General features: G+C 46.3%; 2 non-coding genes and 32 pseudogenes across 2 annotated transcripts; all 34 read right to left on the bottom strand.

The window, feature by feature from the left end:
- Positions 1-157: 157 nt before the first annotated feature.
- Positions 158-276, bottom strand: LOC148260060 (5S ribosomal RNA; annotated as a pseudogene).
- A 206-nt stretch (positions 277-482) lies between these two features.
- On the bottom strand, positions 483-601 carry LOC148260059 (5S ribosomal RNA; annotated as a pseudogene).
- Positions 602-806: 205 nt separating this feature from the next.
- Positions 807-925, bottom strand: LOC148260058 (5S ribosomal RNA; annotated as a pseudogene).
- A 204-nt stretch (positions 926-1,129) lies between these two features.
- LOC148260057 (5S ribosomal RNA) lies at positions 1,130-1,248 on the bottom strand (annotated as a pseudogene).
- Positions 1,249-1,452: 204 nt separating this feature from the next.
- On the bottom strand, positions 1,453-1,571 carry LOC148260056 (5S ribosomal RNA; annotated as a pseudogene).
- Positions 1,572-2,118: 547 nt separating this feature from the next.
- LOC148260055 (5S ribosomal RNA) lies at positions 2,119-2,236 on the bottom strand (annotated as a pseudogene).
- A 548-nt stretch (positions 2,237-2,784) lies between these two features.
- Positions 2,785-2,902, bottom strand: LOC148260054 (5S ribosomal RNA; annotated as a pseudogene).
- A 548-nt stretch (positions 2,903-3,450) lies between these two features.
- On the bottom strand, positions 3,451-3,568 carry LOC148260053 (5S ribosomal RNA; annotated as a pseudogene).
- A 548-nt stretch (positions 3,569-4,116) lies between these two features.
- LOC148260052 (5S ribosomal RNA) lies at positions 4,117-4,234 on the bottom strand (annotated as a pseudogene).
- Positions 4,235-4,798: 564 nt separating this feature from the next.
- LOC148260051 (5S ribosomal RNA) lies at positions 4,799-4,917 on the bottom strand (annotated as a pseudogene).
- Positions 4,918-5,126: 209 nt separating this feature from the next.
- LOC148260050 (5S ribosomal RNA) lies at positions 5,127-5,245 on the bottom strand (annotated as a pseudogene).
- Positions 5,246-5,449: 204 nt separating this feature from the next.
- LOC148260049 (5S ribosomal RNA) lies at positions 5,450-5,567 on the bottom strand (annotated as a pseudogene).
- Positions 5,568-5,773: 206 nt separating this feature from the next.
- On the bottom strand, positions 5,774-5,892 carry LOC148260048 (5S ribosomal RNA; annotated as a pseudogene).
- Positions 5,893-6,776: 884 nt separating this feature from the next.
- On the bottom strand, positions 6,777-6,895 carry LOC148260047 (5S ribosomal RNA; annotated as a pseudogene).
- Positions 6,896-7,455: 560 nt separating this feature from the next.
- Positions 7,456-7,574, bottom strand: LOC148260046 (5S ribosomal RNA; annotated as a pseudogene).
- Positions 7,575-7,736: 162 nt separating this feature from the next.
- Positions 7,737-7,855, bottom strand: LOC148260045 (5S ribosomal RNA; annotated as a pseudogene).
- Positions 7,856-8,064: 209 nt separating this feature from the next.
- LOC148260044 (5S ribosomal RNA) lies at positions 8,065-8,183 on the bottom strand (annotated as a pseudogene).
- Positions 8,184-8,387: 204 nt separating this feature from the next.
- Positions 8,388-8,505, bottom strand: LOC148260043 (5S ribosomal RNA; annotated as a pseudogene).
- A 236-nt stretch (positions 8,506-8,741) lies between these two features.
- LOC148260042 (5S ribosomal RNA) lies at positions 8,742-8,860 on the bottom strand (annotated as a pseudogene).
- Positions 8,861-9,066: 206 nt separating this feature from the next.
- Positions 9,067-9,185, bottom strand: LOC148260041 (5S ribosomal RNA; annotated as a pseudogene).
- A 205-nt stretch (positions 9,186-9,390) lies between these two features.
- On the bottom strand, positions 9,391-9,509 carry LOC148260040 (5S ribosomal RNA; annotated as a pseudogene).
- Positions 9,510-10,068: 559 nt separating this feature from the next.
- LOC148260039 (5S ribosomal RNA) lies at positions 10,069-10,187 on the bottom strand (annotated as a pseudogene).
- A 561-nt stretch (positions 10,188-10,748) lies between these two features.
- On the bottom strand, positions 10,749-10,867 carry LOC148260038 (5S ribosomal RNA; annotated as a pseudogene).
- Positions 10,868-11,076: 209 nt separating this feature from the next.
- LOC148260037 (5S ribosomal RNA) lies at positions 11,077-11,195 on the bottom strand (annotated as a pseudogene).
- Positions 11,196-12,074: 879 nt separating this feature from the next.
- LOC148260036 (5S ribosomal RNA) lies at positions 12,075-12,193 on the bottom strand (annotated as a pseudogene).
- Positions 12,194-12,402: 209 nt separating this feature from the next.
- On the bottom strand, positions 12,403-12,521 carry LOC148260035 (5S ribosomal RNA; annotated as a pseudogene).
- A 205-nt stretch (positions 12,522-12,726) lies between these two features.
- Positions 12,727-12,844, bottom strand: LOC148260034 (5S ribosomal RNA; annotated as a pseudogene).
- Positions 12,845-13,404: 560 nt separating this feature from the next.
- On the bottom strand, positions 13,405-13,523 carry LOC148260033 (5S ribosomal RNA). The gene has a single exon (XR_015820588.1). It is a non-coding gene; the product is annotated as a 5S ribosomal RNA (ribosomal RNA).
- A 205-nt stretch (positions 13,524-13,728) lies between these two features.
- LOC148260032 (5S ribosomal RNA) lies at positions 13,729-13,847 on the bottom strand (annotated as a pseudogene).
- Positions 13,848-14,406: 559 nt separating this feature from the next.
- On the bottom strand, positions 14,407-14,525 carry LOC148260031 (5S ribosomal RNA; annotated as a pseudogene).
- A 205-nt stretch (positions 14,526-14,730) lies between these two features.
- On the bottom strand, positions 14,731-14,849 carry LOC148260030 (5S ribosomal RNA; annotated as a pseudogene).
- A 203-nt stretch (positions 14,850-15,052) lies between these two features.
- On the bottom strand, positions 15,053-15,171 carry LOC148260029 (5S ribosomal RNA). Its single transcript, XR_015820270.1, has one exon. It is a non-coding gene; the product is annotated as a 5S ribosomal RNA (ribosomal RNA).
- A 560-nt stretch (positions 15,172-15,731) lies between these two features.
- On the bottom strand, positions 15,732-15,850 carry LOC148260028 (5S ribosomal RNA; annotated as a pseudogene).
- A 111-nt stretch (positions 15,851-15,961) lies between these two features.
- LOC148260027 (5S ribosomal RNA) lies at positions 15,962-16,079 on the bottom strand (annotated as a pseudogene).
- Positions 16,080-16,190: the final 111 nt, after the last annotated feature.

Below are 16,190 nucleotides of genomic sequence, written 5' to 3'. Positions count from 1 at the left end.
CCCGTCATTTGTTTCCTTATGCGTGTGCACTGCACCTCTCGTTCTCGTATAAATATCAAGTAAAATGCCACGGCGCAGTGACTCACATTTTTGAATAAATCTGCGGACTATAATTAAAGTCGCGCGTAACGTCGAATGGCACATCTGAAAAAAAAAATGGGTGCAACACGAGAACTTCCCAGGAGGTAACCCATCCTTGTACTACTTTCGCCAAAGCACACTTAACTGCGGAGTTCTGATGGGATCCAGTATATTTGTGCTGGTGTGATAGCACCTGTTTAATTTCGTGCTGAAAATACATACACTCCTTCTCCTTCCCTCCCCCCTCCCATCATTTGTTTCCTTGTGCGTTCACACTACACCTCTTTTTCTCATTCTAATATCGATTAATATGCCCCTGCTTCTTGACTCACATTTGCGTATAAACAAGTGGACCATAGTTCCAGTTGCGCGTAACGTCGAACGACTCGTCTGAAAAAAAATTTGTGCGACACGAGAACTTCCCAGAAGTTCACCCATCCGAGTACTACTCTCGCCCAAGCACACTTAACTGTAGAGTTATGATGGGATCCGTTGCATTAGTGCTGGTATGATCGCACCCGTTTAATTTCGCGCTGCAAATACATAAACTCCTTCTCCTTTCTTCCCCCTCCCGTCATTTGTTTCCTTGTGCGTGCGCACTGTACCTCCCGTGCTCATTTTAATATCAAGTAAAATGTTATGACGCCGTGACTCACATTTGCGAATAAACCTGATGACCAAAATTCAAGTCGCGCGTAAAGTCGAAAGAATCATCTGCAAAAAAATGGGTGCAACACAAGAACTTCCCAAGTGGTCACCCATCCGAGTACTACTCTCGCCCAAGCATACTTAACTGCAGAGTTATGATGGGATCGGTTGTATTAGTGCTAGTATGATCGCACCTATTTAATTTCGCGCTGCAAATACATAAACTCCTTCTCCTTTCTTCCCCCTCCCGTCATTTGTTTCCTTGTGCGTGAACTCTGCATCTCTCTTTCTCGTTCTAATATCAAATAATATGCCTCGGCAACGTGACTCACCTTTGCAAATGAACCAGTGGTTTATAATTCCATTCGCGCGTAACGTCGAACAACCCATCCGAATAAAATTGGTGCAACACTAGGGCTTCCCAAGTGGTCACCCATCCGAGTACTACTCTCGCCCAAGCACACTTAACTGCGGAGTTCAGATGGGATCCAAAGCTTTAGGGCTGGTATGATCGCACCTATTTAATTTCGCACTGCAAATACATACACTCATTCTCCTTTCTTCCCCCTCCCGTCATTTGTTTCCTTTTGCGTTCACACTTCACCTCTCATTCTCGTTCTAATATCGATTAAAATGCCCCTGCTTCTTCACTCACATTTGCGTATAAACCAGCGGACCCTAGTTCCAGACGCGCGTAACGTCGAACGACCCGTCTGAAAAAAATTGGTGCGACACGAGGACTTCCCAGGAGGTCAGCCATCCGAGTACTAATCTCGCCCAAGCACACATAACTGCGGAGTTCTGATGGGATCCGGTGCATTAGTGCTGGTATGATCGCACCTGTTTAATTTTGCGCTGCAAATACATAAACTCATTCGCCTTTCTTCCCCCTCCCGTCATTTGTTTCCTTGTGCGTGCGCACTGCACCTCCCGTTCTCATTCTAATATCAAGTAAAATGCCACGGCGTCGTGACTCACATTTGCGAATAAACATGAGGACCATAATTCAAGTCGCGCGTAACGTCGAAATAATCATTTGCAAAAAAATGGGTGCAACACAAGGACTTCACAAGAAAATGGGTGAAATATAAGGACTTCGCAGGAGGTAACCCATGCTAGTACTACTCTCGCCCAAGCACCCTTTCCTATGGAGTTCTGATAGAATCTGTTGCATTAGTGCTGGTATGATCGCACCTGTTTCATTTCGTGCTGAGAATACATACACTCCTTCTTCTTCCCTCCCCCTCCCATCAATTGTTTCCTTGTGCGTTCACACTGCACCTCTCCTTCTCGTTCTAATATCGATTAAAATACCCCTGCTTCTTGACTCACATTTGCGTATAAACCAGCGGACTCTAGTTTCAGTCGAACGACCCATCTGAAAAAAAATTGTTGCGATACGAGGACTTCCCAAGAGGTCACCCATCCGAGTACTACTCTCGCCCATGCACACTTAACTGCAGAGTTCTGATGGGATCCAGTGCATTAGTGCTGGTATGATGCCACTTGTTTAGTTTTGCGCTTCAAATACATACACTCCTTCTCTTTTGTTCCTCATCCCGTCATTTGTTTCCTTGTGCGTGCGCACTACACCTCCCGTACTCGTTCAAATATCAAGTAAAATGCCACGGCGCCGTGACTCACATTTGCGAATAAACCTGCGAACCATAAATCAAGTCGCGCGTAACGTCGAAAGAATCATCTGCAAAAAGATGGGTGCAACACGAGGACCTCCCAAGAAAATGGGTGAAATATAAGGACTTCGCAGGAGGTAACCCATGCTAGTACTACTCTCGCCCAAGCACCCTTTCCTACGGAGTTCTGATAGAATCTGTTGCATTAGTGCTGGTATGATCGCACCTGTTTCATTTCGTGCTGAGAATACATACACTCCTTCTTCTTCCCTCCCCCTCCCATCAATTGTTTCCTTGTGCGTTCACACTGCACCTCTCCTTCTCGTTCTAATATCGATTAAAATACCCCTGCTTCTTGACTCACATTTGCGTATAAACCAGCGGACTCTAGTTCCAGTCGAACGACCCATCTGAAAAAAAATTGTTGCGATACGAGGACTTCCCAAGAGGTCACCCATCCGAGTACTACTCTCGCCCATGCACACTTAACTGCAGAGTTCTGATGGGATCCAGTGCATTAGTGCTGGTATGATGCCACTTGTTTAGTTTTGCGCTTCAAATACATACACTCCTTCTCTTTTGTTCCTCATCCCGTCATTTGTTTCCTTGTGCGTGCGCACTACACCTCCCGTACTCGTTCAAATATCAAGTAAAATGCCACGGCGCCGTGACTCACATTTGCGAATAAACCTGCGAACCATAAATCAAGTCGCGCGTAACGTCGAAAGAATCATCTGCAAAAAGATGGGTGCAACACGAGGACCTCCCAAGAAAATGGGTGAAATATAAGGACTTCGCAGGAGGTAACCCATGCTAGTACTACTCTCGCCCAAGCACCCTTTCCTACGGAGTTCTGATAGAATCTGTTGCATTAGTGCTGGTATGATCGCACCTGTTTCATTTCGTGCTGAGAATACATACACTCCTTCTTCTTCCCTCCCCCTCCCATCAATTGTTTCCTTGTGCGTTCACACTGCACCTCTCCTTCTCGTTCTAATATCGATTAAAATACCCCTGCTTCTTGACTCACATTTGCGTATAAACCAGCGGACTCTAGTTCCAGTCGAACGACCCATCTGAAAAAAAATTGTTGCGATACGAGGACTTCCCAAGAGGTCACCCATCCGAGTACTACTCTCGCCCATGCACACTTAACTGCAGAGTTCTGATGGGATCCAGTGCATTAGTGCTGGTATGATGCCACTTGTTTAGTTTTGCGCTTCAAATACATACACTCCTTCTCTTTTGTTCCTCATCCCGTCATTTGTTTCCTTGTGCGTGCGCACTACACCTCCCGTACTCGTTCAAATATCAAGTAAAATGCCACGGCGCCGTGACTCACATTTGCGAATAAACCTGCGAACCATAAATCAAGTCGCGCGTAACGTCGAAAGAATCATCTGCAAAAAGATGGGTGCAACACGAGGACCTCCCAAGAAAATGGGTGAAATATAAGGACTTCGCAGGAGGTAACCCATGCTAGTACTACTCTCGCCCAAGCACCCTTTCCTACGGAGTTCTGATAGAATCTGTTGCATTAGTGCTGGTATGATCGCACCTGTTTCATTTCGTGCTGAGAATACATACACTCCTTCTTCTTCCCTCCCCCTCCCATCAATTGTTTCCTTGTGCGTTCACACTGCACCTCTCCTTCTCGTTCTAATATCGATTAAAATACCCCTGCTTCTTGACTCACATTTGCGTATAAACCAGCGGACTCTAGTTCCAGTCGAACGACCCATCTGAAAAAAAATTGTTGCGATACGAGGACTTCCCAAGAGGTCACCCATCCGAGTACTACTCTCGCCCATGCACACTTAACTGCAGAGTTCTGATGGGATCCAGTGCATTAGTGCTGGTATGATGCCACTTGTTTAGTTTTGCGCTTCAAATACATACACTCCTTCTCTTTTGTTCCTCATCCCGTCATTTGTTTCCTTGTGCGTGCGCACTACACCTCCCGTACTCGTTCAAATATCAAGTAAAATGCCACGGCGCCGTGACTCACATTTGCGAATAAACCTGCGGACCATAAATCAAGTTGCGCGTATCGTCGAAAGAATCATCTGCAAAAAAATGGGTGCAACACGAGGACTTCCTAAGAAAATGGGTGAAATATAAAGACTTCGCAGGAGGTCACCCATCCTAGTGCTACTCTCGCCCAAACACCCTTAACTTGCGGAGTTCTGATAGAATCCGTTGCATTGGTGCTGGTATGATTGCTCATGTTTCATTCTGCGCTGCAAATACTTACACTTTTTCTCCCTCCACCCCCCCTCCCATCATTTGTTTCATTGTGCGTGCACTCTGCATCTCTCCTTCTCGTTCTAATATCGATTAAAATGCCCCTGCTTCTTGACTCACATTTGCATATAAACCAGTGGCCCTTAGTTCCAGTCGCGCGTAACGTCGAACGACCCGTCTGAAAAAAAAAATTAGTGCGACGCGAGGACTTCCCAGGAGGTCACCCATCCGAGTACTACTCTCGCCCAAGCACACTTAACTGCGGAGTTCTGATGGAATACGGTGCATTAGTGCTGGTTTGATCGCACCGGCTTAATTTTGCGCTGCAAATATATAAACTACTTCTCCGTTCTTCCCCATCCCATCATTTGTTTCGTTGTGCGTGCGCACTGCACCTCTCGTTCTCGTTCAAATATCAAGTAAAATGCCACATCGCCGTGACTCACATTTGTGAATAAATCTGCGGACCATAATTAAAGTCGCGCGTAACGTCAAACGGCACATCTGAAAAAAAGAAAATGGGTGCAACTCGAGAACTTCCCAGGAGGTAACCCATCATTGTACTACTTTCGTCAAAACACACTTAACTGCGGAGTTCTCATGGGATCCGGTGCATTTGTGCTGGTGTGACCGCACCTGTTTAATTTCGTTCTGAAAATACATACACTCCTTCTTCCCTCCCCCCCTTCCATCATTTGTTTCCTTGTGCGTTCACACTGCACCTCTCCTTCTCGTTCTAATATCGATTAAAATGCCCCTGATTCTTGACTCACATTTGCGTATAAATTAGCGGACCATAGTTCCAGTCGCGCGTAACGTCGAACGACCCATCTGAAAAAAAATTGTTGCGATACGAGGACTTCCCAAGAGGTCACCCATCCGAGTACTACTCTCGCCCAAGCACGCTTAACTGCAGAGTTCTGATGGGATCCAGTGCATTAGTGCTGGTATGATGCCACTTGTTTAATTTTGCGCTTCAAATACGTACACTCCTTCTCTTTCCTTCCTCCTCCCGTCATTTGTTTCCTTGTGCGTGCGCACTGCACCTCCCGTACTCGTTCTAATATCAAGTAAAATGCCACGGCGCCGTGACTCACATTTGCGAATAAACCTGCGGACCATAAATCAAGTCGCGCATAAAGTCGAAAGAATCATCTGCAAAAAGATGGGTGCAACACGAGAACTTCCTAGGAGGTAACCCATCATTGTACTACTTTTGCCAAAGCACACTTAACTGCGGAGTTCTGATGGGATCCGGTGCATTTGTGCTGGTGTGACCGCACCTGTTTAATTTCGTGCCGAAAATACATACACTCCTTCTTCCCTCCCCCCCTCCCATCATTTGTTTCGTTGTGCGTTCACACTGCACCTCTCCTTCTCGTTCTAATATCGATTAAAATGCCCCTGATTCTTGACTCACATTTGCGTATAAACCAGCTGACCATAGTTCCAGTTGCGTGTAATGTCGAACGACCCATCTAAAAAAAAATTGTTGCGATACAAGGACTTCCCAAGAGGTCACCCATCCGAGTACTATTCTTTCCCAAGCACACTAAACAGCAGAGTTCTGATGGGATCCAGTGCATTAGTGCTGGTATGATGCCACTTGTTTACTTTTGCGCTTCAAATGCCTACACTCCTTTTCTTTTCTTCCTCATCCCGTCATTTGTTTCCTTGTGCGTGCGCACTGCACCTCCCGTACTCGTTCTAATATCAAGTAAAATGCCACGGCGCCGTGACTCACATTTGCGAATAAACCTGCGGACCATAAATCAAGTCGCGCATAACGTTGAAAGAATCATCTGCAAAAAGACGGGTGCAACACGAGGACCTCCCAAGAAAATGGGTGAAATATAAGGACTTCGCAGGAGGTCACCCATCCGAGTACATTTTTCGCCCAAGCACCCTTAACTGCAGAGTTCTGATAGAATCCGTTGCATTAGTGCTGGTATGATCCCTCATGTTTCATTCTGCACTGCAAATACATACACTCTTTCTCCTTCTATCCCCCCTCCCGTCATTTGTTTCCTTGTGCGTGTACTCTGCATCTCTCTTTCTCGTTCTAATATCAAGTAATATACCCCGGCACCGTGACTCACCTTTGCAAATGAACCAGCGGTTTATAATTCCATTCGCGCGTAACGTCGAACAACCCATCCGAAAAAAAAATAGGTGCACCACGAGGGCTTCCCAGGTGGTGACCCATCCGAGTACTACTCTCGCCCAAACACACTTAACTGCGGCGTTCTGATGGGATCTGAAGCTTTAGTGCTGGTGTGATCGCACCCGTTTAATTCCGCGCTGCAAATACATAAACTCCTTCTCCTTTCTTCCTCCTCCCTTCATTTGTTTCCTTGTGCGTGCGCACTGCACCTCCTGTGCTCGTTCTAATATCAAGTAAAATGCTGCGGTGCCGTGACTCACATTTGCGAATAAACCCGAGGACCAGAATTCAAGTCGCGCGTAACGTCGAAAGAATCATCTGCAAAAAAATGGGTGCAACACGAGAATTTTCTAAGAAAATAGGTGAAATATAAGGACTTCGCAGGAGGTCACCCATCCGAGTACTTTTCTCGCCCAAGCACCCTTAACTGTGGAGTTCTGATAGAATCCGTTGCATTAGTGCTGGTATGATCCCTTATGTTTCATTATGCACTGCAAATACATACACTCTTTCTCCTTTCATCCCCCCTCTTGTCATTTGTTTCCTTGTGTGTGCACTCTGCATCTCTCTTTCTCGTTCTAATATCAAGTAATATACCCCGGCACTATGACTCACCTTTGTAAATGAACCAGCGGTTTATAATTCCATTCGCGCGTAACGTCGAACAACCCATCCAAAGAAAAATAGGTGCAACACGAGGGCTTCCCAAGTGGTCACCCATCCGAGTACTACCCTCCCCTAAGCACACTTAACTGCCGAGTTCTGATGGGATCCGGAGCATTAGTGCTGGTATGATCGCACCTGTTTAATTTCGCACTGCAAATACATACACTCTTTCCCCTTTCTTCCTCATCTCGTTCTAATATCGATTAAAATGCCCCTGCTTCTTGACTCACATTTGCGTATAAACCAGTGGATCCTAGTTCCAGACGCGAGTAACGTCGAACGACCCGTCTGAAAAAAAATTTGTGCGACACTAGGACTTCCCAAGAGGTCACCCATCTGAGTACTAATCTCGCCCATGCACACTTAACTGCAGAGTTCTGATGGGATCCGGTGCATTAATGCTGGTATGATCACACCTGTTTAATTTTGCGCTGCAAATACATAAACTCATTCCCCTTTCTTCCCCCTCCCGTCATTTGTTTTCTTGTGCGTGCGCACTGCACCTCTCGTTCTCGTTCAAATATCAAGTAAAATGCCACGGCGCCTTGACTCACATTTGCGAAAAAACCTTAGGACCATAATTAAAGTCGCGCGTAACGTCGAACAGCACATCTGAAAAAAAGAAAATGGGTGGAACACGAGAACTTCCCAGGGGGTAACCCATCATTGTACTACTTTCGCCAAAGCACACTTAACTGCGGAGTTCTGATGGGATTCGGTGCATTTGTGCTGGTGTGACCGCACCTGTTTAATTTCGTGCTGAAAATACATACACTCCTTCTTCCCTCCCCCCCTTCCATCATTTGTTTCCTTGTGCGTTCACACTGCACCTCTCCTTCTCGTTCTAATATCGATTAAAATGCCCCTGATTCTTGACTCACATTTGCGTATAAATCAGCGGACCATAGTTCCAGTCGCGCGTAACGTCGAACGACCCATCTGAAAAAAAATTGTTGCGATACGAGGACTTCCCAAGAGGTTACCCATCCGAGTACTACTCTCGCCCAAGCACGCTTAACTGCAGAGTTCTGATGGGATCCAGTGCATTAGTGCTGGTATGATGCCACTTGTTTAATTTTGCGCTTCAAATACATACACTCATTCTCTTTTCTTCCTCCTCCCGTCATTTGTTTCCTTGTGCGTGCGCACTGCACCTCCCGTACTCGTTCTAATATCGAGTAAAATGCCACGGCGCCGTGACTCACATTTGCGAATAAACCTGCGAACCATAAATCAAGTCGCGCATAAAGTCGAAAGAATCATCTGCAAAAAGATGGGTGCAACACGAGGACCTCCCAAGAAAATGGGTGAAATAAAAGGACTTCGCAGGAGGTCACCCATCCGAGTACTTTTCTCGCCCAAGCACCCTTAACTGCGGAGTTCTGATAGAATCCGTTGCATTAGTGCTGGTATGATCCCTCACGTTTCATTCCACACTGCAAATACATACACTCTTTCTCCTTCCATCCCCCCTCCCGTCATTTCTTTCCTTATTCGTGCGCACTGCACCTCTCGTTCTCGTTCAAATATCAAGTAAAATGCCACGGCGCCGTGACTCACCTTTGCAAATGAACCAGCGGTTTATAATTCCATTTGCGCGTAACGTCGAACAACCCATCCGAAAAAAAATAGGTGCAACACAAGGGCTTCCCAAGTGGTCACCCATCCGAGTACTACCCTCCCCTAAGCACACTTAACTGCGGAGTTCTGATGGGATCCGGAGCATTAGTGCTGGTATGATCGCACCTGTTTAATTTCGCGCTGCAAATACATACACTCCTTCTCCTTTATTCCCCATCCCGTCAATTGTTTCCTTGTGCGTTCACACTGCACCTCTCATTCTCGTTCTAATATCGATTAAAATGTCCGTGCTTTTTGACTCACATTTGCGTATAAACCAGCGTACCCAAGTTCCAGACGAGCGTAACGTCGAACGACCAGTCTGAAAAAAAATTTGTGCAACACGAGGACTTCCCAGGAGGTCACCCATCCAAGTATTAATCTCGCCCAAGCACACTTCACTGTGGAGTTCTGATGGGATCCGGTGCATTAGTGCTGGTATGATCACACCTGTTTAATTTCGCGCTGCAAATACATAAACTCATTCCCCTTTCTTCCCCCTCTCGTCATTTGTTTCCTTGTGCGTGCGCACTGCACCTCCCGTTCACGTTCTAATATCAAGTAAAAAGCTACAGCGCCGTGACTCACATTTGCGAATAAACCCGAGGACCATAATTCAAGTCGCACGTAACGTCGAAAGAATTATCTGCAAAAAAATGGGTGCAACACGAGGACTTCACAAGAAAATGGGTGAAATATAAGGACTTCGCAGGAGGTAACCCATGCTAGTACTACTCTCGCCCAAGCACCCTTACCTACGGAGTTCTGATAGAATCCATTGCATTAGTGCTGGTATGATCGCACCTGTTTCATTTCGTGCTGAAAATACATACACTCCTTCTCCTTCCCTCCCCCTCCCACCAATTGTTTCCTTGTGCGTTCACACTGCACCTCTCCTTCTCGTTCTAATATCGATTAAAATGCCCCTGATTCTTGACTCACATTTGCGTATAAACAAGCGGACCCCAGTTCCAGTCCCGCGTAACGTCGAACGACCCGTCTGAAAAAAAATTGGTGCGACATGAAGACTTCCCATGAGGTCACCCATTTGAGTACTACTCTCGCCCATGCACACTTAACTGCGGAGTTCTGATGGGATCCGGTGCATTAGTGCTGGTATGATCGCAACCGTTTAATTCTACGCTGCAAATACATAAACTCCTTCTCCTTTCTTCCCCATCCCGTCATTTGTTTCCTTGTGCGTGCGCACTGCACCTCCCGTGCTCGTTCTAATATCAAGTAAAAATCTACGGTGCCGTGACTCACATTTGCGAATAAACCTGAGGACCATAATTCAAGTCGCACGTATCGTCGAAAGAATGATCTGCAAAAAAATGTGTGCAACACGAGGACTTCCAAAGAAAATGGGTGAAATATAAGGACTTCGTAGGAGGTCACCCATCCGAGTACTTTTCTCGCCCAAGCACCCTTAACTGCGGAGTTCTGATAGAATCCATTGCATTTGTGCTGGTATGATTGCTCATGTTTCATTCTGCGTTGCAAATACATACACTTTTTCTCCCTCCATCCCCCCTCCCGACATTTGTTTCCTTGTGCGTGCACTCTGCATCTCTCCTTCTCGTTCTAATATCCATTAAATGGCCCCTACTTCTTGACTCACATTTGCGTATAAACCAGTGGACCCTAGTTCCAGTCGCGCGTAACGTCGAACGACCTGTCTGAAAAAAAAATTAGTGCGACGCGAGGACTTCCCAGGAGGTCACCCATCCGAGTACTACTCTCGCCCAAGCACACTTAACTGCGGAGTTCTGATGGAATACGGTGCATTAGTGCTGGTTTGATCGCAACGGCTTAATTTTGCGCTGCAAATAGATAAACTACTTCTCCGTTCTTCCCCATCCCATCATTTGTTTCCTTGTGCGTTCACACAGCACCTCTCGTTCTCGTTCAAATATCAAGTAAAATGCCACGGCGCCGTGACTCACATTTGCGAATAAATCTGCGGACCATAATTAAAGTCGCGCGTAACGTCGAACGACACATCTGAAAAAAAGAAAATGGGTGCGACACGAGAACTTCCCAGGAGGTAACCCATCATTGTACTACTTTCGCCAAAGCACACTTAACTGCGGAGTTCTGATGGGTTCCGGTGCATTTGTGCTGGTGTGACCGCACCTGTTTAATTTCGTGCTGAAAATACATGCACTCCTTCTTCCCTCCCCCCCTCCCATCATTTGTTTCCTTGTGCGTTCACACTGCACCTCTCCTTATCGTTCTAAAATCGATTAAAATGCCCCTGATTCTTGACTAACATTTGCGTATAAACGAGCGGACCATAGTTCCAATCACGCGTAACGTCGAACGACCCATCTGAAAAAAAATTGTTGCAATACGAGGACTTCCCAAGAGGTCACCCATCCGAGAACTACTCTCGCCCAAGCACATTTAACTGCAGGGTTCTGATGGGATCCAGTGCATTATCGCTGGTATGATGCCACTTGTTTAATTTTGCGCTTCAAATAGATACACTCCTCGTTTCTTCCTCATCCCGTCATTTGTTTCCTTGTGCGTGCGCACTGCACCTCCCGTACTTGTTCTAATATCAAGTAAAATGCCACGGCGCCGTGACTCACATTTGCGAATAAACCTGCGGACCATAAATCAAGTCGCGCGTAACGTCGAAAGAATCATCTACAAAAAGATGGGTGCAACACGAGTACCTCCCAAGAAAATGGGCGAAATATAAGGACTTCGCAGGAGGTCACCCATCCGAGTACTTTTCTCGCCCAAGCACCCTTAACAGCGTAGTTCTGATAGAATCCGTTGTATTAGTGCTGGTATGATCCCTCATGTTTCATTCTGCACTGCAAATACATACACTATTTCTCCTCCCATCCCCCCTCCCGTCATTTGTTTCCTTGTGCGTGCACTCTTCATCTCGCTTTCTCGTTCTAATATCAAGTAATATGCCCCGGCACCGTGACTCATCTTTGCAAATGAACCAGCGGTTTATAATTCCCTTCGCGCGTAACGTCGAACAATCCATCCGAAAAAAATAGGTACAACACGAGGGCTTCCCAGGTGGTCACCCATCCGAGTACTACTCTCGCCCAAGCACACTTAACTGCGGAGTTCTGATGGAATACGGTGCATTAGTGCTGGTTTGATCGCAACGGCTTAATTTTGCGCTGCAAATAGATAAACTACTTCTCCGTTCTTCCCCATCCCATCATTTGTTTCCTTGTGCGTGCGCACTGCACCTCTCGTTCTCGTTCAAATATCAAGTAAAATACCACATCGCCGTGACTCACATTTGCGAATAAATCTGAGGACCATAATTAAAGTCGCGCGTAACGTCAAACGGCACATCTGAAAAAAAGAAAATGGGTGCAACTCGAGAACTTCCCAGGAGGTAACCCATCATTGTACTACTTTCGTCAAAACACACTTAACTGCGGAGTTCTGATGGGATCCGGTGCATTTGTGCTGGTGTGACCGCACCTCTTTAATTTCGTTCTGAAAATACATACACTCCTTCTTCCCTCCCCCCCTTCCATCATTTGTTTCCTTATGCGTTCACACTGCACCTCTCCTTCTCGTTCTAATATCGATTAAAATGCCCCTGATTCTTGACTCACATTTGCGTATAAATCAGCGGACCATAGTTCCAGTCGCGCGTAACGTCGAACGACCCATCTGAAAAAAAAATTGTTGCGATACGAGGACTTCCCAAGAGGTCACCCATCCGAGTACTACTCTCGCCCAAGCACGCTTAACTGCAGAGTTCTGATGGGATCCAGTGCATTAGTGCTGGTATGATGCCACTTGTTTAATCTTGCGCTTCAAATACATACACTCCTTCTCTTTTCTTCCTCCTCCCGTCATTTGTTTCCTTGTGCGTGTGCACTGCACCTCCCGTACTCGTTCTAATATCAAGTAAAATGCCACGGCGCCGTGACTCACATTTGCGAATAAACCTGCGGACCATAAATCAAGTCGCGCATAAAGTCGAAAGAATCATCTGCAAAAAGATGGGTGCAACACGAGGACCTCCCAAGAAAATGGGTGAAATATAAGGACTTCGCAGGAGGTCACCCATCCGAGTACTTTTCTCGCCCAAGCACCCTTAACTGCGGAGGTCTGATAGAATCCGTTGCATTAGTGCTGGTATGATCCCTCATGTTTCATTCTGCACTGCAAATACATACACTCTTTCTCCTCCCATCCCCCATCCCGTCATTTGTTTCCTTGTGCGTGCACTCTGCATTTCTCTTTCTCATTCTAATATCAAGTAATATGCCCCGGCACCGTGACTCATCTTTGTAAATGAACCAGCGGTTTATAATTCTATTCGCGCGTAACGTCTAACAACCCATCCGAGAAAAATAGGTGCAACACGAGGGCTTCCCAAGTGGTCACCCATCCGAGTACTATGCTCGCCCCAACACACTTAACTGCGGAGTTCTGATGGGATCCGGAGCTTTAGTGCTGGTATGATCGCACCTGTTCACTTTCGCGCTGCAAATACATACACTCCTTCTCCTTTCTTCCCCCTCCTGTCATTTGTTTCCTTGTGCGTTCACACTTCACCTCTCATTCTCGTCCTAATATCGATTAAAATGCCCCTGCTTCTTGACTCCCATTTGCGTATAAACCAGCGGACCCTAGTTCCAGAGGTGTGTAACGTTGAACGACCCGTCTGAAAAAAAATTGGTGCGACACGAGGACTTCCCAGGGGGTCACCCATCCGATTACTAATTTCGCCCAAGCACACTTCACTGCGGAGTTCTGATGGGATCCAGAGCATTAGTGCTGGAATGATCGCACCTGTTTAATTTCGCGCTGCAAATACATAAACTCATTCCCCTTTCTTCCCCCTCCCGTCATTTGTTTCCTTGTACGTGCGCACTGCACCTCCCATTCTCGTTCTAATATCAAGTAAAATGCTACAGCGCCGTGACTCATATTTGCGAATAAATCTGAGGACCATAATTCAAGTCGCGCGTTACGTCGAAAGAATCATCTGCAAAAAAATGGGTGCAACACAAGGACTTCCCAGGAGGTAACCCATGCTTGTACTACTCTCGCTTAAGCACCCTTACCTACTGAGTTCTGATAGAATCCGTTGACTTAGTGCTGGTATGATCGCACCTGTTTCATTTCGCGCTGCAAATACATAAACTCCTTCTCCTTTCTTCCCCCTCCCGTAATTTGTTTCCTTGTGCGTGCGTACTGAACCTCCCGTTTTCGTTTTAATATCAAGTAAAATGGTACAGCGCCATGACTCACATTTGCGTATAAACCTGAGGACCATAATTCAAGTCGCGCGTAACGTCGAAATAATCATCTGCAAAAAAATAGGTGCAACACGAGGACTTCACAAGAAAATGGATGAAATATAAGGACTTCCCAGGAGGTAACCCATGCTAGTACTACTCTTGCCCAAGCACCCTTACCTACGGAGTTCTGATAGAATCCGTTGTATTAGTGCTGGTATGATCGCACCTGTTTCATTTCGCGCTGCAAATACATAAACTCCTCCTTTCTTCCCCCTCCCGTGTTTTTTTCCTTGTGCGTGCGCACTGCACCTCTCGTTCTCGTTCAAATATAAAGTAAAATGCCACGGTGCCGTGACTCACATTTGCGAATAAATCTGCGGACCATAATTAAAGTCGCTCGTAACGTCGAACGGCACATCTGAAAAAAAGAAAATGGGTGCAGCACGAGAACTTCCCAGGAGGTAACCCATCATTGTACTACTTTTGCCAAAGTACACTTAACTGCGGAGTTCTGATGGGATCCGGTGCATTTGTGCTGGTGTGACCGCACTTGTTTAATTTCATGCTGAAAATACATACACTCCTTCTTCCCTCCCCCCTCCCATCATTTGTTTCCTTGTGCGTTCACAATGCACCTCTCATTCTCGTTCTAATATCGATTAAAATGCCCCTAATTCTTGACTTATATTTGTGTATAAACCAGCGGACCATAGTTCCAGTCGTGCGTAACATCGAACGACCTGTCTGAAAAAAAATTGGTGCGACACGAGGACTTCCCATGAGGTCACCCATCCGAGTACTACTCTCGCCCAAGCACACTTAACTGCAGAGTTCTGATGGGATCCAGTGCATTAGTGCTGGTATGATCGCACCCGTTTAATTCTGCGCTGCAAGTAAATAAACTCCTTCTCCTTTCTTTCCCCTCCCGTCATTTGTTTCCTTGTGCGTGCGCAATGCACCTCCTGTGCTCGTTCTAATATCAAGTAAAATACTACGATGCCGTGACTCACATTTGCGAATAAATCTGAGGACCATAATTCAAGTTGCGCGTATTGTCGAAAGAATCATCTGCAAAAAAATGGGTGCAACACGAGTACTTCCTAAGAAAATGGGTGAAATATAAGGACTTCGCAGGAGGTCACCCATCCGAGTACTTTTCTCGCCCAAGCACCCTTAACTGCGGAGTTCTAATAGAATCCGTTGCATTAGTGCTGGTATGATCCCTCATGTTTCATTCTGCGCTGCAAATACATACACTCTTTCTCCTCCCATCCCCCCTCCCGTCATTTGTTTCCTTGTGCGTGCACTCTGCATCTATCTTTCTCGTTCTAATATCAAGTAATATGCCCCGACACCGTGACTCACCTTTGCAAATGAACCAGCGGTTTATAATTCCATTCGCGCGTAACGTCGAACAACCCATCCGAAAAAACATAGGTGCAACACGAGGGCTTCCTAGGTTTTCATCCATCTGAGTACTACTCTGGCCCAAGCACACTTAACTGCGGAGTTCTGATGGGATCCGGGGCTTTAGTGCTGGTATGATCGCACCTCTTTAATTTCGCACTGCAAATACATACACTCCTCCTTTCTTCCCCCTCCCGTCATTTGTTTCCTTGTGCGTTCACACTTCACCTCTCATTCTCGACCCGTCTGAAAAAAAATTTGTGCGACACAAGGACTTCCCAGGAGGTCACCCATCCGAGTACTACTCTCGCCCAAGCACAATTAACTGCTGAGTTCTGATGGGATCCGGTGCATAGTGCTGGTATGATCGCACCCGTTTAATTCCGCGCTGCAAATACATAAATTCCTTCTCCTTTCTTCCCCCTCCCGTCATTTGTTTCCTTGTGCATGCGCACTGCACCTCCCGTTCTCGTTCTAATATCAAGT

This window comes from Carica papaya, chromosome 5 (genome assembly GCF_054855325.1).
Source record: "Carica papaya isolate Zhongbai chromosome 5, ASM5485532v1, whole genome shotgun sequence".
NCBI lineage: Eukaryota > Viridiplantae > Streptophyta > Magnoliopsida > Brassicales > Caricaceae > Carica > Carica papaya.
This window is presented reverse-complemented; position numbering and strand designations above follow the sequence as displayed.